At 38.4% G+C, this 26,785-nt stretch overlaps 1 protein-coding gene across 1 annotated transcript in view; it reads right to left on the bottom strand.

Moving 5' to 3' along the window:
* Positions 1-26,785, bottom strand: part of RYR2 (ryanodine receptor 2) — a 779,580-nt gene that overhangs the window by 610,001 nt on the left and 142,794 nt on the right. The window lies entirely within an intron of this gene.

Genomic DNA, 26,785 nt, shown 5'->3' with positions numbered 1-26,785 from the left:
GGGTTTTACTGAGTCAGTGTTCACCCTCTAACTAAAGTTTGGTTACTGTTCCTTAGCCTCTCTTTAAACATATGCCCATGCCCATCTCCATTTTTCCAAAATTTCTAATCTTTTTCTGGCATCTCCCAAGGAAAGAAAATGATAAAGTTCCAAGGAAAAGAGTCCAAATTAAGAAAATCCTTATGCTATTGCCAGTAAAAATACAAAATAAGGAAACCTCCATGCTACTCACTCACCTGCTATCTCACAATAACTGCAACAGACCCCAGGACAAATCATGGCTTGTCAAACCTTGATTTCAGACTTCCTGCCTCCAAAACCACAAGACAATAAATTCCTGATGTTAAGCCAACCCGGCTGGATGTTATTTATCACAGCCGACCTGGGAAACTAAGATGGTGTCCTTAATTGATGTTTTCACAAATGAGCAACTCATAAATGCTAGCAAATTACTGCTAGTAAGTATTTCATTATCCAATTCAAAACAAAGTTAAATCATTAACTGCAAAGCTCAGCTGTAAAGTTATTACAGATCAGAAGTCAACCACAGGTCTAATATTGACTTGGACACAGGAGATGGCAAACAGGAGATGTTCTAACACAGCAAGCAGTGAGTATAACACAGCAGGGACAACCTTCCTTTCCCTACTTAAAACAGAGATAATGATAGCCACTGATTGTCATTCATAATAAAGACCTTCAATTCTTTTAATGAGTTTTTTTACTGACTGGTGTTTTGAAAAGTTAATGGATGACAGGACACTGTGGGGGATGATATTCCCTCAGAATATAATGGGATGACTACAGCTATGGAAAAAACTCTTAGTCACAATTCAGAATGATATTGGATAAAGGTAAGTATGTGATGGAGATGAAGACTTGTTTCAAATGCTTATCTCGCACCTACAGACACACAAACTAAAGCTTAGCATTTGCTCTTTTGAATGATGGCATGTCTATCCTTTCTCCTAAAAGCTATCTAGTGACCATAGGGTCTAGATTTAATGAATGGTGGAAAAGTATCTCATCAGAAGCTAAAGAGCAGGCATCTATACTCTCTTAAACCCTGTTACTTGTGTGATATAAGTTATCATAACTTTATCTTCAGATTTCCATGTAATGCCAATCAATGTTGCAATTGCAACAACTACTGTGCAGCAGTGACCAGGAGAAGGAGACACAGAAGGCTCCAGTGGCCTCCTGGGCAGCAGCAGAGGGAAACATCCCACACTGAGGAAGTCATCAAGCGCCTCCTCTTTAAATGACAGTTGTTCCAAATTGCTCTTTCAGCTTTTGCCAAATGCTATATGAAGAGGAAAAGTCAACAAATACTATATAAAGAGGAAAAGTATTGGAGAGAAGAGATCAAAGAATTAAACCCAATCCTTTAACAGGAGGTCAGAAGTTTGTAAAGGATGCCTGGGCTTTTGAACCAAGGCTTTCAAAGGGGCCCACCAGACCTTAAACCCCAAGGAGAGCTTCATTAATGCTTTATAGCAACTCTGCCATTAAGAGTGGAAGACATAACTTCTACAGCACCCATAGACTATTTTTAAAATTTAACTAGATTCTCCAGCATAAAAATAATTACACACTGTGAGTTTCTTGATGACAGGGACTATGGACATCAACTTTATTTGCAATGTCTGGAAATTAGTATATAGCACTAAATGTTACTGAATGAATGACAATAAAATATGACACTTTAATTTCCGCATATCTAAACAGGATTCAAGGACTGTATAAAAATACTTTACAATGTCCAGAACAATACTATCTTTGACTTCACCATTTGCTTAATATTCATAGCAAAAAGAAAATTAATTTACTATTATAAGTACATTTACATTCTCATTTACATATTTTGATGCATTCCCTCAGTTAAGAAATCTGAGACCATTCCAATATTTGGTATGTAAAAACATATTTTCGCACCTTAGATTCAATGGTAAGCCAACTCCCACTGAAGAGACATTTCACATGTGAAATTTTGCATATTTCATAGACCGTACACGGAAAGGAATCCATGAAAGAATTAAATATCATAATTTACTGACTAGCCATAACCAATTATCCGGGAAGTGGTGTGAATTTTGACTAGACATAGCTAAAAGGTTGATGAAAAAGAGGAGGGAGTTGACAGAAAATTTCAAAGGCTCTGTTCAGCTTTTATGATTCTATGACTTTTTATGTTTCCCAGGAATTTATGCCTGTAAGAGAAAATTCAGAGTTAGGGAGGAGATTTGCTTCTTGCAGAAGAATCAAGAGTTTTACTCTGAGGTCAAAATCACTTTATTCTAAATGCAAAATGTAGGCAGTGCTAATAACTATGGAAAACTGCAGACTCATCGCATTCACAGTGAGTCGCTGCGCCGTCCCCACAAGCACTCCTCACAGTGCTTCCTTGAGGTCAGTTACTTGGTATTTCCCTCAAATCCCTGGCACTGGCCAGTAGGCCCAACATCATCTACATCTTCAGCAAATGTTTTTGGCTATGTTCAAGACACTGTCCTTAGCAAATTTTATGATTTATAAGGTAATTTAAACACAGAATTAACACCAAATCTTTTACATACAAAATAACAAAAACTGGCAAAGGAAGAGAGTTGACATATAATCCATCATCACCAATTAAGAAAAACTAGCTCCCCTCACACCTTTGTTTTCCAATTTAAACCCTTTCTTGTTTGTTTGTTTTTACGGTAGTAGTTAGGGCTTGGGTTATTTCATGGCTGAAAAAAACACAAAGATTTAGGAGACTATAGAATCAGCTTCTGTCGGGGAATGGGAGACCGACTTTCTTGTTGAGAGAAAGCTATACAAGATACAGCAGGCCCTGGTATGAAAGAATCTTCTTCCTAGAAACTGAAAAGGTCTTGAGGACCTTGAGAGTAGGGGCAGAAAACTATCCCTAAAATAAGAGAGCGCTGGCCCAGAACTTCTAAAAGAAGCATATATGAGTTTATTTTCTTTGGGTATTTTTCTGCTAACGATCTAAGAACACCAGGCAGACTTGTCCGACAGGGTCTATAACCCACATTTCTAGCTAAGGGTCTAAAAAGCAAATCAGACCCTCAATGTATTACTGATACCTCTGACAGAGTGAAATATCTAACCCTGTTTGATTGGTAGATAACACACTTACCTACATATACAGTTCCAGCTGATATTATTATTTGAGAGAGTTACAATTAAATGACATCTGGGATTTGAAGAATATCTAACCAGGTTACCCAAAGAGGGCATATGACTTCTATGGAGCACACCAAAGAAAATACCAGGCATAAAAATAAATAAATATGACTACTAAGCTGAGAATAGCAATGCTAATCACCATTAGTCCTAATTGAATCATGCATATGCTAAGTACTAGGCAGGTAACATGCATAAAAATACAGTAAAAGTTCATCAGAAATTCGCCCAATGGAAACAGAGTATCAAAAATCACCTAAAAGGGTGCATGGGTGGTTCAGTGGTAGAATGCTCGCTTTCCATGCGGGAGACCCAGGTTTGATACCCAGACCATACACCAAAAAAAAAAAAAAAAAAAAAAAAGTCACCTAAAAAGAGACCATCCATAACCAACATAAAATTTCTGGATAAGATCAAGAAAATCTGAAAAACACCATACAAACACCAAAAATGACCACTTCTAAATTTCTGCTTTTCTCCCAAAAATAACGAAAAATTCTTTTGAACTGAGGGAGTTCAGCGTGCACAATGAGAACTAAATTTGAAGCAGGAAAAAATCTATGAACCTATAAAAGCAGTCTGCATTCCAATTTAGCACTGTGTTGCCACAGTATAATTAAACACCTTTCAGGCATTAAAACGAATTAAAATTAGAGCACAGACACTTCCAAAAACTAATTTACAGAATTCTTCAGAGTACAGGAACTGTCTCAGGGTATTTCCTCCTTAAGAAATGTGTCCTGAGTTACTACAAGGTGTGTTTCTTCAATGTTTACACTCTTTTCCTGTAGGCTTCCCAGCTTTCTCCTCCTATACCCTATCCAGCTACTGAGAGCTGATAAAAATATCAGCTGTGGATAGCTTATTCCAAACATCCCCATGCAGTAAACAAAAAAGCTTTCAATGATGAAATGCATTCAAGAATAATTTCCCATCATTCGGGCACTCAAAACATTCTCTCCGCTATTCACATTTTCCCATGAAGAGCACTAAAGTTGCAACCTAAAATTAATTAGTCAGCATCAAGGAAAGAAGACTGGGTGAGTACCTGGAAGACCTCATCTTGCTCTGCCATCTATATAAACATCACTAGGGGAAATGGGGCGCCTCAAGGCTATAGAGGCCCAGAGATGCTAAGTGGCTTGTCCATCCGCACCCTCAGGGATGGGCCTGACAACACGTGACAGCAGTGTCATCCACACAAGCCTTGTACAGGCCAGTTAGGTTCACGCTGTTTGTCTTCTGTGATACTTTTATGAACTGTGTTATACAGTGTAGTCTCAGGGGGGGAGTTTATGTGCATAAAACAAAATACAGAAAAGGCATTATATTGATTTCAATAAACCACACCCATCCCCTAAAGCTAATGTCAGGCTCTCCATCATCCGTTCATACACATAGAACAAACAAAAGCCAAACTTGTGGAGAACATCTTATAAAAGCATCCATTTGCTTTATCCACTCCTGTTCAGTAAGTCATTTAACTGGCCTAAAAATTTAATGGGAAAAGATGGACACAAAGAAAGATTAAAAATATATATTTTTAGTAGAAAACTGCTTAAATATAAAAGAACTAAATCAGCGACATACCAAATCACTTTATCCTCACTCATCATGCAAGTATCCTAATTTTCTCAAAATTAACACCATTTAACCTGTATATGAGAACAGGCAAATATTCTCCAAATTACAAGCCATAATTTTAGGAGCATCATTTCAAAAATGAGCACATCCTAGCAGACAAAAGACTTCCATTAAGACAATTATCAGAAACAATATCAGAAGCTATGACATTTGGTAAAAAGATAATCTTGTATTTTTAAACTAAACGTCCCTACTTTCAATGTCAATTGGTTAAAATATTTCCATCTGAAAAAAATAATTAGTAGAAATTTGAACAAAAGACCTGGTTATTCATTTCAAATGATAATCGGGTATGCTTTTATTTGTCTTTTCTGGAAGCTATTTGTCTCCAAATGATTTGATAACAAATCTGAAACTACTATAATGATGATACATAAAGGAGAGATTTAAATCAGCATTCTCTTTTAATAAATCAAAAAAGCATTAGGGATAACAGTAGTGACATTTATGTTATAATGAATTAAACCTGTCAATATGGTTACATTTTTCCTTTCTCTGCTCCTCTTAGCCACAACTTAAAAGAGTTTTTTTTTTTCTTTCAATTCAATCTTTCTTCAGGTATAAATAAAACTGTTGCTTTTATGATTAATTTCAGTAATTTCTCTTAGGGTTATATAATAATTCAAGATTTTATTCACCTTTAAAATTAACAACATATATTATGGTAGCAAAGAAATCCCCTAGCTGACATTACTGAAACAGATAGCAGTGCTCTACAAAAAAGGAAGGATACCTTTCTTTGGCTTCTGCTCTTATATAAAAGCAAATCGGGATGATGCTGCGAGAAAAGTCCTTTCACAGCCACATGGTCATTTCCTGCCCTCATCTGAGGGAAGCAGGGATGGTGGGAGAGCTCACTATTTAGAACCCCTGGAAGCATGGTGCACTGCAGTTTACATCTGGGAATAAGACTAACTACAGTTCAAAGCCTTCCCAGGTTTTATTTCATTTTGTCTTGAGCATCGAGATGGGGTAGGGGGAATCTCTCAGCACATGAATCCTAGAAAGCAGGCTAACTGGCACAAAATCCCGTCTTTCCAGCCCCAGGCAGCCATGTGAAGCGCTGTCTGTTCAAAAGTCAGGCTGGAAGCCTGATTCAATTCCCTGACAAAGCCTGATGACGCTGGGATTCGTGCCTTACCACCAAAAGTTGAGCTAGGGTTGCAGTACACCAGTTCCTGAGCTCAAGCCTTCGACCAAAGTTCTTTACAAAGTCGTATTAAGAGGCGAATCTCATTGCAGTAAATCCAAAGGAAATTCAAGAGGAATAAAAGGCACTAACTTAAAACCACTCGCCTCGCCAGGCATAAGCTCAAATGAATCTGTAAAACTCACGCCCTGATGGTTTCTCCCACAAATAAGCACTCATGGCTTTCGTGAGCTGCAGATCAAACCACATATTAGCTCTGCCCCCATTACCATATTCTTTTTCATTTATTAATATATAGGGGTATTTATGTATTTTCCAGTATCGTCTCAACCAGACTGACCTCAGGTAAACAAAGCACCACAGACCAGCTTTCCCCTACTGGGAAAGATGCCACCGCAGGTCAACAGAGCTGGGTTTACAGCTTTTTACCAATTAGTTGTGTCACCTTGGTTTGGTACCCCAGCCACGTAGAGGCTTGGACTCCACACCTCTTATAACGGTAAGCACTACATGGAATCAAATGAAACAATGATGTGAAATGCTTGGCACAGTTCGTGGCACACTCTAAGAGCACAACAAATTTTAGCTCTTACTGTTCTCTTTTCTATTTCTTTCCTGTCAAAGTACACACCGAATAGCATTCAAAAACCATGAAATGAAGAGAATTTGGTTATGTGTTTTAGATAATCTTTTACATAAATCTGGGGCAGTGAAAGTCCTCACCATTTACTCATCACTACCATTAAACGCCATGCGTCATACACCCCTCCCCACTCCATGCTAGATGACACCTCTAGAAATTAAAACATGACCCCCTATACTGTCTTGTCCCTCGTTAGCACCAGAAATCTCACTAATAATCACTTTGTCCCTATGCAGCAAAATAGCAACCCAGTGTTATCCACTCTTACATGGTTATTATAAACCGGAACAAGTTCAATCCTAATGACATACTAAGTTATCATTCAGCAAAGTCTCCTAAGATACTGCTTTGTAAGCTCTCTAAATTGCTTTGAGATTAAGGCGCTTTTCTAAATAAATAGAATAACTACCCAGATGTTTCAAAGGTAAGGCAACAGGTGCTTTCTGAAGTACAATAACTGGTTACCTTTTTAGTATTAAAAATAGGTAAACAATGTCATTGAAACATATAAAGGGAAAAATAAAGCACCTTAAAGACTTATAGAAACAAAGCAAAAGTACCTATATCCACAGGGAAATATTTTTAAATTCCAGAAGTCAGTGCGAGGTGAAATATCCAAGAATTTTAAAAGTACTCAGGAGAGGATTCTAACTATGTTTATACCAACATGTAATTTTCCCACCAACCCACAAAACTATCACTGAACATCCTAGCTGTTCCTCCCATTTCCTAATTCCAAAGGGAAGAGCTTTTTGCTACGAGTCCAGATTTTATCAACACATAATGCAAATGGTAGAGGGGAACCCTTCCCCGCCCCCCACCCCGCTCCTAGATTCCATTAAGAAGGATTCTCCCTAACTTTCCACTCCTGGTCTCTTTCTGCCTCTTAATTTTCTTCCACCAAGAGGAGATGGCCTGACTTAACTGACTGGTAAGTTTGGAATGACCGGGCGTGCTCAACTCAGCTCTGCCTTTTCTTCCTCTTGGGAACATGCCATACACAAAAACAATAGGTCACTCTGTCAGTAACAAATGTGATTTTAATCTCCTCTGCCTTACTCTTCTATTTTCCAAATTGTTCCAGATCTAGGCAGGAAAATAGATGCTGACTGGGTCTCCTCAGAGAGACCAAAATACCACCAGCACCCCAGAGATTCAAACAAATCTGAGCTCTAATGGTTATGCAACAGAGAACAAACAAGTTCTGGAGTGATCAGACCCTTTGGAAACACAGCACAGTGATTAAGACTATAGAATCTGAAACAAGAAGAAGAGGTTTGAATCCCATCTCTGCCAATTATAAAGTTGTTGGCAAATTTCTTAACCTCCCCTGGTCTAAGATAACCCACCTATAAAATGGGGAACACAACGGTAACTCACAGGACTATTAATATATGCAAAGATCTTGGAACACGCTTGGACAAAATAAGCTAAATAAATATTACTGTTACTAATATTACCATTTTGCATAGTGTTATTACTACCATTTTTTTGCTCCCCAACAAAATAGATTAGATGAGGTTAGATTCCATAAAACTTCATATTTACAGCAGTCCCTCCAAGATAAACAAGTATCACACATGAGGAGGTACATTACACTCCAGAAGAACTGTGTGAGTTCCAATTTATATAGACAGAAATCAGGGGAATATGTGTGGCAATGGATTTTAAGGGTGTGGGATAATGGTGGGAGGAATATAAGGCTGGATCAGGCTGAATTTATTGATATGAGCCCACTAAGCAAAGACTCTGCATTCAATGTTGTAGCTGGAGGGGTTAGAAAAGGTATTAACAGTTTGTCTGGATGGTTGGTTAAAACATGAATCAAAAGGTGGCTGACATTACCTGAGGTTGAAATGCCAGAACTGCCCTGGTATAATGTAGATGGGGGGATCTAGAGGCTTAGAGAGATTGGAATGTTAGACTGGATTTATCATGCAAAGCCTGCTCTTACACCCCAGAAACGTCCGGAGGATGCACCTTTTACCAAAACAGTGAGAAATAAATTTGTGAGACTAGCACCATCATCCCTGAAGAACTCTGCAATTGCACTTCTCTGTAGATCACATATTACTGTAGGAACTGCTGTTACTTAGCTGGACTCCTTAAACACAATGGGGATGATCACATCCTGAGTTGGCAGAGGCCAGGCGGCAGCACTTAATTGCCAAAGACAGGGTAGATGTGGCTATTATTACAGACAGCAAACTCAAAGTAGGAATCAAAATGATATGATCTGCAGAGATTTCTAGCATTGGCTAGTAAATCATGGGGTACCTAGAAATACAATAGAAGGGCAGTCTACTAAATTCTTGTTTGAGCTGTATAAACAGAGTTCTAGGACAAGTGAACAGAAGTCTAACCTGAAATACAAAAACACAGAGTCATGGCCCCTTAATCAATTTCCAGACTTGAGACAGTTTACCAACCTAGAGCCCCTTGAATGAAGGGGAGGCAAGGTCCCTTTGGGGGAGAACCCTGTTACACTGCCGCAAATTTATACTGTTAATCTTCCTCCAAGCTTTCCACAAGGAGACCGACAGCCTTTTACCAGGGTAACTGTGCATTGGGGGAAAAGGAAATGATCAGATATTTTGGAGATTATTAGACACTGGTTCAGAAGTGACATTAATTCCAGGGGACACAAAACGTCACTCTGGTCCACCAGTCAGAGTGGGGGCTGATGGAGGCCAGGTGATCCATGGAGTTTTAGCTCAGGTCTGTCTCACAGTGGGTCCAGTGGGCCCTCAGATCCATTCTGTAGTTATTTCCCCAGTTCCAGAATGTATAATTGCTATAGACATACTGAGCAACTGGCAGAATCCCCACATTGGCTCTCTAACTCGTGCAGTAAGGGCTATTATGGTGGGAAAGGCCAAGTGGAAGCCACTAGAACTGCCCCTACCAAGCAAAATAGTAAATCAGAAGCAATCTGGATTCCTGGAGGGATTGCAGAGATTACTGCCACTCTTAAGGACTTGAAGGATGTAGGGGTGGTGATTCCCACCACATCCCCATTCAACTCTCCTATTTGGCCTGTGCAGAAAACAGATGGGTCTTGGAGTATGACAGTGGATTATCATAAGCTCAACCAGGTGGTCACTCCAATTGCAGCTGCCATTCCAGATGTGGTATCATTGCTTGAGCAAATCAATATACCCCCTGGTACCTGGTATGCAGCTACTGATCTGGCAAATGCTTTTTTCTCAATAGCCATTAGTAAGGACCACCAGAAACAATTTGCTTTCAGCTGGTAAGGTCAGCAATATACTTTCACTGTTCTACCTCAGAGGTATATCAACTCTCCAGCCCAATGTCATAATATTGTCCACAGGGACCTTGATTGTTTCTCCCTCCCACAAGACATCACACTGGTCCATTATATTGATGATATCATGTTGATTGGACCTAGTGAGAAAGAAGTAGCAACTACTGTAGACTTATTGGTAAGGCATTTGCGTGTCAGAGGATGGGAGATAAATCCAACAAAAATACAGGGGCCTTCCACCTCAGTGAAATCTCTAGGTGTTCAGTGATGTGGGGCATGTTGAGACATTCCTTCTAAGGTGAAGGATAAGTTGCTGCATCTGGCCCCTCCTACGACCAAAAAACAAGCATAACGCCTAGTTGGTCTCTTTGGATTTTGGTGACAACATATTCCCCATTTGGGTGTGCTACTCTCGCCCATTTATCGAGGGACCAGAAAAGCTGCTAATTTTGAGTGGGGACCTGAACAAGAGGAGGCTCTGTGACAGGTCCAGTCTGCTGTACAAGCTGCTCTGCCACTTGGGCTGTATGATCCAGTTGATCCAATGGTGCCAAAAGTGTCAGTGGTAAATCGAAATGCTATTTGGAGCCTTTGGCAGGCCCCGATAGGAGAATCACAATGCATACCCTTAGGATTTTGGAGCAAAGCCTTACCATCTGCTGCAGATAACGACTCTCCTTTTGAGAAACAGCTTTTGGCCTGCTACTGGGCCTTAGTAGAGACTGAATGCTTAACCATGGGCCACCAAGTTACCATGAGACCTGAGTTGCCTATCATAGGCTGGGTGTTGTCTGACCCACCAAGCCATAAAGTTGGGCATGCACAACAGCACTCTATTGTAAAATGGAAATGGTATATACGAGATAAGGCCAGAGCAGGTCCTAAAGACACAAATAAGTTACATGAAGAAGTGGCCCAAATGCCCATGGTCTCCACTCCTGCCACATTACCTTCTCTTTTCCAGACCAGAGCTATGGCCTCTTGGGTAGTTCTTTACAGTGAATTGACTGAGGAAGAGAAAACTCAGGCCTGCTTAAGCACGATATGCAGGTACCACCCGAAAGTGGACAGCTGCAGCACTACAATCCCTTTCTGGGTGTCCTTGAAGGACAGTGGTGAGAGGAAATCCTCCCAGTGGGCAGAACTTTGAGCAGCACACCTGGTTGATCATTTTGCCTGGAAGGAGAACTGGCCAGAGGTGCGTTTGTATACTGACTCATCGGCTGTTGCTAATGGTTTGGCTGGATGGTCAGGGACTTGGAAAGACCATAATTGGAAAATTGGTGACAAAGAAGTCTGGGGAAGAAGTATGTGGATAGACCTTTCTGAGTGGGCTAAAAATATGAACATATTTGTATCCCATGTGAATGCACACCAGAGGGTGACTTCAGCAGACGAAGGTCTTAATAATCTAGTGGATAAGATGACCTGTTCTGTGGATATCAGTCAGCCTCTTTCCCCAGAAACTCCTGTCATTGCCCAGTGGGCTCATGAACAAAGTGGTCATGGTGTTAGGGATGGAGGTTATGTATGGGCTCAGCAACATGGACTTCCACTCACCAAGGCTGACGTGGGTACAGCCACTGCTGAGTGCCCAATCTGCCAGCAGCAGAGACCCACACTCAGTCCCCAATATGGCACCATTCCCTGAGGTGACCAGCCAGCTACATGGTGGCAGGTTGATTACATTGGACCACTCCATTCATGGAAGGGGCAGCGATTTGTTCTAACTGGAATAGACACATACTCTGGATATGGCTTTGCTTTCCCTGCATGCAATGCTTCTGCCAAAACTACCATGCGTGGGCTTACAGAATGTCTTATCCATTGTCATGGTATTCCACATAGCATTGCTTCGGATCAAGGAACACATTTCACAGCAAATGACGTGCAGGAATGGGCACATGCTCATGGAATTCTCTGGTCTTACCATGTTCCCCATCATCCAGAAGTAGCTGGATTAATAGAATGGTGGAATGGCCTTTTGAAAACTCAATTACTGTACCAATTAGGTGGCAATACCTTGAAAGGCTGGGGTAATGTTCTCCAGGAAGCTGTATATGCTCTGAATCAGCATCCGCTGTATGGTGCTGTTTCTCCCATAGCCAGGATCCATGGGTCCAGGAACCAAGGGGTGGAAATGGGAGTGGTACCACTCACTATTATTCCCAGTGATCCACTAGGAAAATTTTTGCTTCCTGTCCCTGTGACTCTGAGCTCTGCTGGTCTACAGGTTTTAGTTCCAAAATGCGGGGTGCTTCCAGGGGAAACAACAATGATTCCATTGAACTGGAATCTAAGACTGCCACCTGGTCACTTTGGTCTACTCACGCCCCTGGATCAACAAGCCAAGAAGGAGATTACATTATTGTCTGGGGCAACTGACCCTGACTATCAGGGGGAAATAGGACTACAACTACACAATGGAGGTAAAGAAGAGTTTTCTTGGAATTTAGGAGATCCCCTAGGGCATCTTTTAGTACTACCATGCCCTGTGATTAAAATCAATGGAAAACTGCAACAACCCAATCCAGGAAGGACTATTACTGCATCAGAAACTTCAGGAATAAAGGTTTGGGTCACCTCTTCAGGCAAAGAACCACGGCCAGCTGAAGTGCTTGCTGAGGGAAAAGGGAACATGGAATGGGTGGTAGAAGAAGGTAGTGATAAATATGAACTATGACCATGTGATTAGTTACAGAAACAAGGACTGTGATGCTGTTTTGTTCCTGTTATACTATTTAACTTGTAAGATATCAAGTTTAAGAATGAATATTACCCAAGGACTTGCACTCTATTCTGGAGAGAGTTACTGCTTTTCCAGTTATATGCAGGACAGTTAAGTATTGTTAGGTGAAAGGAAAAAAATGTTTAATGTTTTTTATTTAGAAATTAGGTATGGTTTCAGGTGATAAATACATAGCTGCCAAGTTGACAAGGGGTGGACTGTCATGGTCACTTTCATGTGTCAACTGGGCCAAGTGGTGGTACCTGTTTGTCTGGTTGGGCAAGTGTTGGTTTGTCTGTTACAATGAGGACATCTCATAGAATTAGATCATGATAATGTCAGCTGCATCCACAGCTGATTCCATTTGTAGTCAGCCAAGTGGAGTGTCTTCTGCATTGAGTGATGCTCAATCTAATCACTGGAAGCCATTTAAGGAGGATTCAGAGGAGACAGGCTCTTTCTTCCTGCTTCAACCAGCAGGCCTCTCCTGTGGAGTTCATCCAGACCCTCCATCAGAGTTGTCAGCCTCACAGCCTGCCCTGTGGATTTTGGACTCTGCATTCCTGTGGTCACGTGAGACACTTTTATAAATTTCATATTTGTGAGTGTTGTTGATTCTGTTTCTCTAGAGAACCCTAACTAATACAGTGAGAAATGAGAAGATTGAGGCACCTCATTTTTTTTAGGAAAGTACAGTATGCCTGCAGTATCTTAGGTCAAGCTCTGTTCTCCTATTTATCTTTAAAACAAGGATATGAAGAAGAAACTTGAGTTTGTTGGACACTGCTGCTGTTAATGGATTTTAATAGGAAAATTTTCCCAAAACCTTCACCATCAAAACCATTAACATAGACTGAAATCATCAAGAAAGAAGAAAGAGATTTCTTTCCAGTGTCCCACCAAAACTCTGAGGAAAGATGGTCTAGTAAGAGCAGAAAGATAAGATTCTGTCTGGTCAAATAGAATAAGTTTGGAGAATGTCTGGAGAGTCATAACATGTACAGCTTCACTCTGGCCTGTTTATTATGCACCAACAGGTCCTCTTGTCCCCAAGCCTTCATTAAAATGTACTCTGGTGATTCGACTGACAAAGTTTTCTTTCCTACTCCAGTTAACAAAAATGTTAATAGGTATTACAGGGAAATTAATACTTCTGAGCCATAGAAAATCCTGGGCAATGAAGAGTGACTTTCTTCAGTCATTCAGAAAAACTATGGCCAAGTAGCGGTTTGTTCTTAAGTCTTTTATCAGGCAGATTCATGCAAGCAGCAATTTGGAGAGCAGTTAACAAGTTAACAAGTTCTGAAAAATGATAGAAAAATGTGATGCAAATGTAACATGCCCATGACAAATACAGATGCGCAAGTCTTCCCTTGGTCACTAGCACCACCTCTGTGCAGCACCTGCCAAGGGTTATATGCCACACCTCCCATACCATCTGCTCTAGGAGAGGCTGTTCCTTCTTTCCAATGTTTCTATCTTAGGGGTGAAAAGGTAGGGAGCAGGGTCACTAAGCTTTTGATGGAAAGATTCTGATGTCATACACAGGACATGACAATGTGAGATTTCCCCAAGGGCCAATCTGGAAAGGCCTGACTTTGGGCTTATAAAGGTATAGTGGAAGCCAAACCCAAACCAGAGGCTGGGGTAAAAAGAAAGCATGAGTTTGTGGCAGGTTCCCACGCTAGATAGTTTGTGCACCTTATTTAATCTCCAGATCACAGCATTTGCCTCTAGAACTCAAATGCCAAATTCGCCATAGTAAACTAGCTTCTACAGAAGGCTGAGTTTTAAGTTGAAAATAATTTTTTTAAGGAACAATCAATTCTATAAAAACCTTTTACTGAAAAGTAGGGTGGAAAGAACACAACTGTACGAGTTGAAACCTGTGTCATCTTGGACCAGTTGTTCAACCTCTAAGCCTGCATTTCTCAGCTGCTTTACCTGCTCTAAGAAACCATTGTCAGGATCAGAGACAAAGCATATAAAATATAAAATTTAGTGTGGCACAAAGTAGGTATTCAATAATCAATACATATAATCCTAACAAACAGTGCTCTTCAATCTGCGATAGCACAGGAAAACAATCTATGAGGATTGAAACATTAGAATGGTTTCATATTAACCCTGTAATCATAATCAATAAGTCATCATTTTCATTCAGCAAAGATTCCTCTTAATTTTTCTCCACCATCAAAGTGAAAAATAACCCTTAATTATCTATAATATTATTTATCTTTCCAGAAATGACAGGAGGTTATTAAACTCCATTGATGTTTCCTGAACTGAAGAGCAGAGACGAGAAATGAACGTGCTCCAAAAAGCATCCAACCGACTTTTAAACAGCTTAGAAATGCTAATATAGCCACCCTGCATATCAAGGTACAGATTTCATAGGCTACTAAATTATTAGTCATGAAGTGATTTTTAAATTTTGCTATTAATCACCCTGTTCCCATGAACTATTATTTCACATTGCAAAAGCCATAGCAATAAGCCACTAAAGCAAAGCAAATATAGCCAAGTTTCTGCATGCAAACCAGAAATCCTATGCATCCATTTCTGCTCTCCAACAGTGCTTACTCAGGGGCCTCAGACAGAATCTGAGTTTTTCTCTGGTGGGCACAGGGGAAAGGGAGTCAGCAGTCTCGGCCACTACTTAATCAGGGGATACTGTGCTTTTGGGGTACATTAGAATCTGCACACAGATTCCATCATCACCATCACCCCAACTCTATTTACTGACCTCCTACCAGATCCTCAGCACTTTGCAATCCTGGGAATGCTGTTATTATCCCCATCTGACAGATGAGGAAACTGACGCACAGAGCGGTAACAAGGGAGGGTCACGTGGCTAGCATGTGGTGTACAGACAGGATTCAAGGCCAGGCAGGCTAAAACCAAAGCTTCTGCTCTAAACCACTGCCTGAAGCCCTTGGGAACAAATAGCTGCGAGCCAAAACCAAATTTTCCCAAATATGCCTGTGGTCAAGGAAGGCACATGTCACCTCCTATGTGAGTTTTCATGCAGCTTATTCTGACTTTTTTAGGCTTCTGAATATTTTTATTTTTAAAGATCATCTGGAAGAATACATTAATAAGAAAGCAAATAAAATACCGCAAAAAGAAATGTACTGAATGAAGCTAATCCTACCCCAAATTAAAATGGAGGATGGTCCTTGGTTATCTTATTTCCCAAATTTAAAACCCACTGCTTTTTGTTCTATCTAAAGCCTATCCAGCTTTTGATTAAACTCCCCTGAAAAAGTTTTAAAATGGCAACAATATGTTAATTCTAAAGGAAAAGAATGCCAGTGGAAAATGCTTCCTATTTTTCTTATTTTACTTTTAATTACAACTTTTACATAGAGGATGAAAATAGGACTTAAAAACTTTAAATACTCTCAGAGGGAGGCAGCTAAAAACGTAGTAGTAAAGGGTTTTTACAGATAGGATTAATAATGACTTGAAAAAGTAGTGGTATCTAAAAATGAAGTTTTAAAAACCAAGGTGGAAAGACCTGGCAATATGGTAATAAACTAGAGAGATTTTAGTTTAACTATAATTAATTAATGTGCCATGTTGTAAGAGTGAAGATCTGTTTAAATCACTGAGTTATAACTGCTTGGGAAACCAATTGGATCTTTGGACATTAAAGATGATGAAGGAGAGGGACTGTCTTTTCAGAAGCAGTTTTAACAAGAAAGAAGTATTTCACTCAGAGATTTTGCCAACACTACAGATTTTCCTCCTGGAGAGTTTTTCAAATGATTCTGGGGGGAAAAAAAATTAAGATTGCTTTATCCTGGGACTCCAGACTTGATTTTTGGGCTAAAATGGTGCCACAATTAAGTTACTAGTTCCTGTTTGCAGGACAGAATGAACTTAAACTAAATGGAGCCTCACCTTCTCTGAGGCGACTTCATATGATGAGAGGAACACAGTCCTTGGGTCGTATTTTTTCCTCCTTCTCAAGAGTTGTAAACACTTGCAAAATTGCTAGTGTCTATTTCAAACTCCCAGATATACATGTGCTCAAAGATGCCTTTGCCATGAGAACATAATCTAATTCCAAGTATATTTCTCACATTTGTTTTGCAAATGTATTCGATGCATGTTTTTATTCTTAAAGTTCATCTGAAGAATAAATTCAAGATACAGCAAAGAAAATACTGCAAAAAGAAAGGTATTGAACGAAGCTAGTCCTACCACAAATTAAAATGAAATAGAACATTATAGGAATTAAAGAAATATGACACAAATACTAAAGGAAAGACTTTAACAAATTCACAAAGATATATACCCCAAGATATTCCTGTAACACTTATAATGTGAAAAATTAGGAACAACCTAAATGTTCATTAATAGGACAGTGAATAAAATGAAATATCATAAAGCCATTAAAACTGTTGGTGGGTAACTGGATTTATTAAACTGGAAACATTTCCATGATATAGTTTTAAATGAGAAAAGAAGATTACTATGTATTAAAAAGTCCTACCTTTTTATTAATTGCTTACCTCAATTAATTATTAGCAGCATTTTCTGAATTTTTTCCCATATAACATCCTTCATAAAAAACCAACAACAACAAAGACAAAAAAAACACTGCAAGAAACAGTCAAAAACAAAGGCAGGTATCTGTAATTTTTAATGTTTAGTCACTGGCCAGATTAAGACAGCACTATTATAAAATTCACAAATATCTTTGTTGCTTTGCGCAAACCTGACCTTAGATATTTTATTTATCTATTTGCATTTTCTTCATCTCATTAACTTTGAGTGTTCCAATCATCAATTTTCTCCAAAGTATGACACTTCCCTCCAGTGAATCTCCTACTTCCCACCATCCTCAGGAGTCATAAATCCCTCCAGCTGAAGTGAAATTAAGGGGGTTGGCTCTCTAAGAATAACCCCTAAACACATACCACAATTATTCAAAACACACCAAAAGCACTTTGGCATTCAGGTAAATCACGCAGAGCATTGTAGACAGATTTCTTAAAAGTGGGGCAACCATGGTTCAAGGATCTGTCAGATGGATGAATTATAAAGCAGTGAATAAATCCATCGCAATGAAATGGTCTTCTGGAAATTAAATGATTTGGTGGCTTGGTTTAACAACTGGTACAAGAGAGGGATAAAGTACTCAATTGGGTATAGGAAGAGCTACCATCTCATCCCAGGCTGCAGCACTTACTAACTTTAGCAGGTCTACCCATCTGCATCTTCACTTCCTCACCTGAAAGCATGTTAACTCCAAAAATATCAGAGGTTCGTCTGGAGTGCAAATGCAAAATTATCACACGAAAAAAAGATGTGTTAAAGAACATAACCAATTCCTACAAATCCTAACCTCTCTACCACTGCTGCAGGGGAAACTGGTGACTTGTACACAGTCAAATGCATGTGCTGGTACAGCCGAAAACAAGGTCACCTAAATCTGTTCCATGGGATGTTGTCATACGTGAAACGGGAATGGTGTGTGATGCTACGAAATTCAGAGTTCAGTTTCAGTGCCCGACCACACAAAGCAAGAATCGCACAAAGACATCCCAGCCTGCGTCCTCAAACATCAACACCCTCCTTGCATTCAGGGCTGAGGCTGAGACCCGTCGTGGCACTTGACTTAGAACCATCCCCCAGGAGCCCTATGCACATCTGTAACAAATCTGTGTAAGACTTCTCTGGTGCACTGACAGCTAAAATTAAGCTTCATCTGCCCTCCTACAATTTCCTACTGAAATATCCATGACAACACAGGAAAAGAGGCAAAGTTATAACAGCACTGGGAACTAAGAAAATCAATTAAATAGTTATCAATATCAGAGGAACGAGCCCTGCCTTTGCCGGGGTGGTCCCTGTCACACGCCTCCCTCCCTGTGAGGTCTGGGGACTGCCCGTGACCCCACAGCCCGCCTTCTGAGGAGGTGGGGGCAGTTCCCAAACCCAGCCGGCGTCAGGAGCTCTCTCCACAGACTCTCCAAGACAGAGAACGCAGGCAGTCGAGGCACCTCAATGCAGGGTCAGCAGGACCTAATGCCGAGGAAGGAAGAGGACAAGGAGCTGACTTCCACAAAAGGAACAAGAGAAGGTCAAACTCAGTCCAAGGGGTCCACTCGGAAGCCACACATGCCCAACAGTCAAATGAGCCCGTCTCACCAGGGCTAGGCATGGTGATCTGACCTCCAGATCTGAGGAGAGGTTTTAGTGGATCTCAAGAATAGAGAGACTGTTGGTCAAAACCTGGTTCCTTTCATTCAAGGATGGGATTCACAGGGGAAAAAAATGGTACCGAAGAAAAGATTCTGTAACATGAGATAAAGGTACCCCCATATTTCCAGAAGGAAAACAGACCCAACTGGAATATTACACAGCCATTTTGAAAGCATTTTTACAGAATTTGTACTGATATAGGAATGCTAAGGAAAATGAAAAGTTTTCACTTTTTTACAGCAAGACACATACTATACGTACAGGATGGTTCCAAATTCATTTTTTAAAAATAAAAAGAATGAAGAATAGCATATATATATTATGATGTATGTGTGTGTGTATATAGAGAGAATGGAATAAAATATATTAAGAGCAGTTTAATTCTGATGGTATGAATGCAATCAGCTTTTCTTTTCTTTCCTTTTGTACATATTTTTGTATTATTCAAATTTTCTACATGGTCTATTTATAATTTTTTAAAAAGCATTATGAATTAAGAGAGACAAAAAGAAATAAAATTTCTCCCAAGTACTAGGAATGTTTCAGGCCAGTCACATACCCTCTCTAATATTTGCAAATCCACTTAGACTCACACTTCTCACAGGACCAGAATATAAATAAATAAATAAATAAATAAATAAATAAATAAAAGCTGATTGTATATTATAGCAAAGCTACAACATTAGAACAAAGCTACAATATCTGTAAAGTAAACATATATGCATGCATATTATGTGCAATTCCTAAAGACCCCTTGTGTCAGTTATCATTTAAGATAAAAAGTTAAGGTGATGGCATTTCCAAAATCATGTCTAGCCAACAAAATGCTTGATACAACATCATTTGCCATTTAAATTATGGGATGATAAAATAGTATGATACAATGTTAAGTATATAAGTCAACATAAGAAAAGCTGTTCATATTATTATTATAGCAAAAAAACATAGTTAAATATACATGGAAAAAAGTTTATTAGGGTGAAAAGTTGGTGGCAGACTATCTTTTCAAGTAAATTTTCATTATGTTGCCTTATAAACTTGTTCCTATATTTTATTTAGAGTGGTACCCTCCCTTCCCCACATACTCTCATCATGGAGCTAAGAGATCTCAGTACAAAGAACACTTTTCAGGTCAGAACTACTTTCTCAAAAGATACAGTTGGACACCTTCAGAATTTATGAATGGATAAATACTTTCCAGGACAAGTTTTCAGTTAAAAAGTATTTTTTACCCCTTGAAAAAGGAAACTCCAGGTATGAGTTGTAAATAAAGCAGACTGGGGAAAAATCTAGATGATGCTAAGTGATCACTGAATCCACTCCCAATGCTTAAGCTCTCATAAGCAAAAGCAAGTGGGAGAAGAACTTGCAGTTAGAAACGAGTGGCAAAAAAACGAGAGCAGAATATTATCAGACACAAAAATATGTCAGATATCAGAGCACACACACATCTATCATGAGGAAAAATTTTAATGCAGAACTTTCAAATAAATACAGGATTGTGATGGTGTCAGGATGAGAATCTTCTCCCATGCATAATAAATAGCTTCCTTCTCAAAATTCACTAGTAACCAGTAGTATCTGTCGGGGGTCCTGTCCATTCTGGGTTTTTCTTCCCCAGCCTTACGCTCCAACTTCTGTATGAACAACTTGTGTCTTGCATTCACACTCATCTGGAGCTGCATTATCTGAGAATTCCTAGTTACACTGTAAGACTGTATCTTTTAGTCCTCTGGCAGCTAATATAACAAGTCAGATGATATGAAATAGCTCAATAGAATGGGATACAGCTTATCTAACTAACCCTGAATATAATCTATTTTTTAATCTATTTTCTGACATGTAATGTTAGCACACAGCAGGCCCGTCATAAACCTTCCCTGCATAAACCCAAGTGAAGGGGTAATTCTATAGCCAAAAGCAGGGGAAGGCATCTGCAGCCTGGAGAGACCACTGTCCAGTGAGAATTCCATATGCAAAGTTGAACCTTCTTTTAAACCTCAGTGAGGAAAGGGGGAGGAGAAGGAGGAGAATGCCAGTTTATGAAAAGGGACATGCTAAATTATTTTAAACACTGAACCTATAGACTAGTCATTAATTTTGTTTCTAGTACATCTAGCTTTTAGAAAAAGGCATTCTACCCATGTCTGCCTGAAGCTTCCCCACAATAGCCAGAAAATGCACAAATGAGATATCACAGAGAGAATCACTAAGCTATTTTCATCCAGAGTGACAAGTGTGCATCTCATCTGATGCACAAATCAACATATCTGTCCAGAACTATCAGGGAGAAAACCAGACAGCTGTCAAGACCAAGTTCTGCCAGTAAAACAATACCTTGAAAAACAGGCGGAGCAGTTCAGGACCTCAGAGTGACACTACTACACTGCCAGAATAAACAGGCATCAAGTCAGGTTCCCTTCTCTCATTCAGTTCCTGGTGAAGGAACGTAGTGACAGACTCGGGTCAAACATGTCTTGGTCAAGTCATTTGCAATTCCTAGCCAAAGCGGCTTATTTTAAAATCAAAACTCAAGGAAACAATAAATAAATAAAAAAAAATCCCAAGCAGGAAAAAAGGACATTGTTGGGACAACTGAAAAAATTGCAATATGGACTGTATGCTTTATATTGATCTTAAATTTCATGAACTGGATAGCTGTACTTATGATGGTTACATAGAAACTTTGCCTGTTCTCAGGAAATGTACCTGGACTTGGTAAGTGTTAGAGGAGCATGATGTATACAGCCTAGTCTCAAATATTTAGATAGTAGATTGATAGCTAGGTAGGTAGGTAGGTAGGTAGATAGATAGATAGATAGATAGATAGATAAGCAGAGAGAGAGACTCATATAATAAATGTCACAAAATGTTAAAAGTTGGTAACTCTGAGTTTCTGGGTGAGGGGGGGTGGGTTCTTTATATGTATTTTTAAATTATTTTTGCAATTTTCCTGCAAGTTGAGTTATTTCAAAAGAAAGAGTTAAAAATAAAAACTCCAGAAAATAATAGCTTTGCTTTTTCTTTCACATTAAAATTACGATATTTCCACAAACATCATCCTGTATCATTAAAACTCAAGTGGGAAGGCCTAGAAGAAGGAACAGAAATAATCTGACTTGGGAACCTTCACTTACTGATTACTCGTATGTGAGTCACATGCTGGGAGAGCCAGATTCCTGCACAACTCACACCCCAGCCCCACTGCCATTCCATATGGATGCGTCGCCTAAACAATGATTTGAGTGAGTCAAAACTAAAACAGATAAAATTATGGAATGCAGTTGTTGGGAAAGTTGAAGTTCTTTTAAACCAAGTGCAGGGAAATAAGCACTCAAAATTATACCATCATTACATAGCAAGATGTATTACCTGTTTTCCATATTTACTATCTCTTCATGGGAGTGAGAGAGAGCAATATAAACCCCAAGTATCAATTTTCTCACAAATGTTAAAAACAGGCTCCAGAATGACAAAAGTAATCTCTAAAAACATCTGAAAACTTTCCACTTGCTTTCTGACTAGTAGCTATTTCCATCTCATTCATTAAAGAATGAGAAAAAAAATTAAAGGGTAAAATTAGGAATCGATGATAAAGGATAAAACTGAAAAAAAAAAAATCTAGAGATAAAGACACAGCATAGCATCATGCTTAATCCAGTGGAAGCAGACTGCCAGCATTCAAATTCTAACTCTACCATGTATTAGCTGTGTGATTTGGGGCAAGTTATTTAACCTCTGCTTTCCTTATTGGTAAAAGAGTGATGTGATGATGAGAGAGCCATCTCATAGGGTTTCTATGACAGATGAAACAAGTTAGCATTTGTAAAACACTTCTGCCTGGTGTATAGGATGTGCTAGAAAAGTATTTATACAATAAACAAAAAACACTTCATCAACACAAATTTTCCAAAATAAATAGCATAATTCAGAATTTAATTAATAAAAATGTCGATAGTGACATACATTTAAATTTTAGTAGGAAGCTATTTTATATTTAAGAGTTCCCCTGTACAAGATATTGGTAAGCATACGATTATCTTTCATAGACCTGCAGAGCTGAAAGAATCTTGAGAATTCATGTAACCTTATATAGTTCTGCATTGCTATTTATTTTACCTAAGAATGTCTTGCCTTTAGCATGAAAGTAAAATTCCCTGAAAACATCTAACCTTCATCTCAGGTCTTCTGCAGGACCCAGCAAAATGCCAACTTTATGGTTGGCAGTCAATAAATACTTGTAAAATTGATCATAACTGGACTATTCAACAATAATTATATGGCATTGAGTTAGAGTTTAAGTTTGTTAAATCTCAGAGAAAATGAAGAAAACTTGGTCAGCTTAGTTAGAATACAATCCTTCAAGTTGTTAAATATCTTTCTTAGTTCACACAAGGATCATTTCTCCAGGAAAAAAAAAATAATAAAACTAATACATTTAAAACAAAACCACCTTTTTTTCTTCAGTGACTTCACTGATTCACCCACAGTGCTGTCTGAAAACCATTCTACCAAAAATTCTGAAATGCACAGCCGTAACTTGAGCCTTGTCATTATCTCAGAACAATTCTCTTCTAAAATCTTTCATGGTAACTGTCCTCTCTCTGTGATCACAACCTTCTTTCTTCTCTCCTTCTCATCGCCTCATTGCCAAATATTCTAATATTTAATCTCATCAAACTTTAACCTCTAATAAAAGTCTGCTCCGGACTTTGTTTCCTTTCATCAGCAATCCCTACACTGATTGATCAAATTGAACTTCATTTTGAAGACAATTTCCTTTTTAGTTCCCTAGGTCCCTTGCTCTTATGCCATAACCACCTTATAACCCACATCCTTAGATTAATCCAATTACCTGCATTTCTTTGCTCTGCCTCCTAAATTCCAGTTACGGAACACCACTGCATAAAAATCACAAACCTGAACAGGTTAATTTTAAACTCAGGTGTGCTGACGCCACTCACTTCTCATCCCATTCCCCCCAGCTATAACCCCAAACTTTCACCACTTCGCCAAACCTCTACTCAATCCTATAGCATGACATCACTTTTTTTGTATATATGTTATATTTCATAATAAAAAAGTTCAAAAAAATAAAGAAAATGACATCACCTCCTATCCTTACCACATATCCATATGTCTACATCACCACATCTGAAATCTATCTTTCAGAAACTTGCTTTTAATTATATTGGTTTCTTTGCCTCATTGGGATAAAAAAATGATCAAGTCTTTTTCATCTGGAAAAATCTGCCTCAATATCTGAATGTTATGTGATTATATAATTAAGGAATTTGTAAATGAGATTAAGTGACAAAAAAGTAATGATCAAGTCAATAAATGCAGTAAAATATTTCATTAATTTCAACAACAGTTTATGAAGAAAAACCCTCTTAGTAAAAGAAGAGTGAGTGAGAATTTCCTTATCTGATAAGGGGTACAAAAACCCTTGTTAATTGACTCCTTTGAACTTTTACTGCACTTTGTATTGAAGGTCTGATATAGTGCAATAGGACAAAAATAAATAAATCAAAGGTGTAAATACCACCAAAAAAGAAACATTATTAACAGACAGTAAGACTGGCTACAAAAGCTACAGGCAAGTTATTTGAGTGAGAGTTCAGTAAGGTGTCTAAATATAAGATCAACATACAAAAAATTAATTTACTTCATGTTCACCAGGAACAAACAGAATATGAATTTGTTTTTAAAGATTCCATTTACAACAGCCAGAAAAAAATGAACTACCTAAGAATAAATATTTAAAAGATGCATAAAACTTTATGCAGAGAATTATAAAACTTCACAGGTAAACAATAGAGAGATCAATGTAATTGGAGAGATATACCACGTTCATGGATAGGAAGCTTCAATATAATAAAGATAGGAACTGTTCCCAATTGATCTATAAATTCAATGTCATTTCAATTGAAATAAGAGCACAGTATTTAACAGATCTTATCAAGTTGATCCTAAATTGATATGAATATGCAAATTACCCCAAATAGATAACAACCCTGTTCTGTTAAAAATGCAAAAAGGGGCAGAGACTTATAATCAAGATTAATTATAAGCAATAATCATTAAGATAATATGACCCTAGCACAGAATTGAAAGGGCAAAATTAAACCCATAATTATATGGAAATGAGATATATATGAGAGCTGACATACAAATGACTTCAGTAAGGATGAACAATAAGCTGCTAACAACATGGAAAAAAATAAAGTTGACTCATAGTATCCAAAAAGAATTTCCAGGTGGACTCAAGAAATTGTGAAAAGCATAATCTAGGAACTTTTAAAAGAAGATATAGGAGAAAATTTGGGGTGACATCAAGATAGGAGAGATTTTCTTAAGAGAAAAAAATGCAAATCCTGAAAAGAAAAGTCTTAATATTCTGACTATATTAAAAGTCTGTATATCAAAAGAACATAATGTTAAACTACAAAGCATAAACTATGAAAAAAATTCTATACAGAATATTACAATACATATACTTATATCCATATTATAAAAAGAACCAAGAAAACAACCCAACAGATAAATGGGCAGAGAGTATAAAGAAGAATCCCAAATAGTCAATAAATATACAAAAGCTATTTTCCCCATGAATAATCAGGGAGATGTAAGTTTAAAACTTTGTGATAGGGTGCACAGTTGGTTCAGTGGTAGAATGCTCGCCTTCAATGCGGGAGACCCGGATTTGATTCCCGGACCATGTGCCAGAAAAAAAAAAAAAAAACCTTTTTGATGACTTGTTACTTGCTTCATACTGGCAAAAAAAATTTGAGCCTGGCAATGTCAAGCGCTGATAATGATTTGTGGAAGCAGCATATAGAGATAAAAAATGAACTGGCACAACCATGAGGGGCAGTAATTGGGCAACAGTGATGAAAGCTTAAGATGTACCAGCCCTCAGATGTAGCAATTCTCCCACTAGGCCTTTATCCCAGAGAAATTCTTGCACATATGCCCAAGGAGACATGACAAAAATGTTCACTGGAGCATAGTTTTAAATCAGAAAGAAAAAAAAAAAAAAGACCACAAAAATACTAGATGTTTCCCCCTAAGATCAGGAACAAGAGACCAGAATGGCCACTCTCCCCAAATTCTATTCCGCACTGTCCCGGAGGACCTCACCAGGACAATCAGATAAGAGAAGGAAATGAAAGGCAACTAGATTAAAAAGGAACAAGTCAAGATACCTCTATTCATTGATGACATGATTTTTTGTATAGAAAATCCTTAGAGGTCCACTAAAAAAACTACTAAAACCAAAAAGTTCAGCAAGATTGCAGGATATAAGAACAAGATTTTTAAAACAATTATATTTCCATACATTTGCAATAAACAATCCAAAATGAAATTAAGAAAAGAATTCTATTCACAATAGCCTCAAAAGGAATAAAATATTTAGGAATAAATTTAACAAAAGAAGTACAAAGCTTATGCTCTGAAAATGGCAAAATATTTTTGAAAAAAAATTAAGGAAAACCTAAATAAATGGAAACATCCCATCTTCATGTATCAGAAGACTTAATATTTTTAAGGTGGCAATACTCCCCAAACTTACCTACAGATTCAACACAATCCCTATCAAAATCCCAGCTGACTTATGTGTAGAAATAGACAAATTCTTTCTAAAAGTCAGAAGGAACTGCAAGGGATCCAACATTGTGAAACCTATCTGGAAAAAAGAACCAAATAGGAGAACTCACATTTCCAAGTGCATAACATATTACGAAGCAACGGTTCTTAGAACAGTGTGGCACTGAAACAAAGTCAGACATATGGATCAGCGGAGGAGATCTAAAGTTCAGAATTAAACCCAAACATCTACAGTCAACTGATTTTCGACAAGGGGTGCCAAGACCACCCAAAGGGGAAACAACAGACTTCCAACAAATGGCGCTGGGACAACAGGATACCCGCATGCCAAAG

This window comes from Tamandua tetradactyla, chromosome 7, assembly GCF_023851605.1.
Source record: "Tamandua tetradactyla isolate mTamTet1 chromosome 7, mTamTet1.pri, whole genome shotgun sequence".
NCBI classification, from domain to species: domain Eukaryota; kingdom Metazoa; phylum Chordata; class Mammalia; order Pilosa; family Myrmecophagidae; genus Tamandua; species Tamandua tetradactyla.
This window is presented reverse-complemented; position numbering and strand designations above follow the sequence as displayed.